The sequence below is a fragment of the Sinocyclocheilus rhinocerous genome, unplaced genomic scaffold (genome assembly GCF_001515625.1).
Source record: "Sinocyclocheilus rhinocerous isolate Xijiao unplaced genomic scaffold, SAMN03320098_v1.1 scaffold839, whole genome shotgun sequence".
In the NCBI taxonomy this organism is placed as follows: domain Eukaryota; kingdom Metazoa; phylum Chordata; class Actinopteri; order Cypriniformes; family Cyprinidae; genus Sinocyclocheilus; species Sinocyclocheilus rhinocerous.
In genome coordinates, this window is record NW_015652287.1 from 1,566,620 (window position 1) to 1,568,504 (window position 1,885).

Sequence of the window (1,885 nt, forward strand, 5' to 3'; positions counted from 1 at the left end):
CACCGGGAGATATTCCAAAGTCTCAGCTTTCAAAATCTGTCAGTTTTATAGTGAAATACAAACAACAATAATGTGTTTTTTTTCCACGCTCTTTAATGTGGCGTAACAGATCGCTGTATTCGCTTCAGTTTAAGCGGCATGTGAGTCTTTCCGATTACAATATGACTGAGACATTATTTTCATTATCAATTAAGCTATACTCTTTTTTCATGCCTTCTGATATTCCTTTTATATCTTGCTATAAACTTGAAATAAAGAGGAAAAAAACACATTTATGATTTGTATTTCGTGATAAAACTGACAGAATTAGAAAGCTAAGCTGTGTTATATTAAAAGCAACACAGCACAAAATTATTGCGATTACTGGGTGGCTGGCGTGCTACAAATAATGAATGGAAGACGTTAAATATTATGTCCAATTATTTACTGTATTATACCATGAATATAACAGCTTGTGAATAGTCAATTACATGTTATAGCCTACTACCTCAAAAAAGAAAACAATACAAACAATGTTAACGAGTTGGAGCCCACTTCAACTTTTAGAACGTTTTATTAATTAAATAGGCTACATATGTGAGGAATAAAAGTTCTGTGTTATTATATTGTACATGGTAGTTATAATAAAGAACGGATAATTCAATCTCATTTAATGCTCCTTATGATGGTTAAATGTGCTCTGATTATCTTTAATGATTAAACAATAGTTTAAAACAAGACATGGTTTGTAGTACTTTTAATAAAGTGTAGACAGGTCCACAGTGAGGTCCATATCCGTCCGTCTTCCATGCCGCTTAAGGCCTATTTATACTTCTGCGTCGAACCTACGCCTACGCATAGACGCACACCCATACGCTGTAGCCTGACGTGCACCTCTCCAAAAATCTAACAGCGGGTCAATTCTATGCAGACCGCAAGAGGTTAGGAGAACATTCTGGGAACCTTCAGAGAACGTTCTCGGAACGTAAATAGAACGTTCCCTTTAGGTTAGGGGAACATTCCCGTAACCTACCGAGAACGTTCTGGGAACGATCCCGCAACGTTCCGGGAACGTTCCCTTAACCTAAAGGGAACGTTCTATTTACGTTAAGAAAACTTTCCTGGCTAACCAACAGGGAATGTTCTTGGGAACGTTCTGGGAACCAAAAATTGTTAGCTGGGCAGTATAATTTAATGAATTGGTTCACATAAATACAGCGATCTGATCATTAAAGAGCTTGAAAACACATTATTGTAACGTAAGACACATAATTTGTGTTTCGCTATAAAACTGATTTTGAAAGCTGAGACTTATATTAAAAGTATAGGCCTACCAAAAGCACAAAGCTTATTGCTATTGGGTGGCTGGCGCACTACAAATAACGAATGCAATGGAAGACATAAAATATTATTTCCAAGCATACTGTCCCCGCGAGTATGACACATGGTATGATTTCTGCTAATAATCCCACATATATTTGTAGTGTATTAAAATAGGGTTAAATAAGAGAGCTACAGTGCCCCCCAAAGGAATGTCGATTGGGTGTGTGAGCTGATGTTAAGTTGTCCCTGTTCAGTCTGTTAATACATATCATATTCTTGATATTAAGTTGTTTCCGCGAGTCCTTAAAATTGACTCTTCCTCATCCCAGTAAGATGATGCATCTTTAAAATAGCATCATATGACCCCTTTAAAATCAATTCCGGTAGCCTGGCAACTTCTCCCGGTGCTCTCAATATGGGCCATTTGCATGCGCATTAAAGGCTATACTCTCAAAATATTATAACTTTAATTTCTACGATTTAAATTCTCAAAACATTTCGACTTTAATCTCGTAATCTTAGAGATTACGAGATTTTTTTAACGTGGCACTAAAACGCCGTCGTAGTTTTCAGTACTTTAATG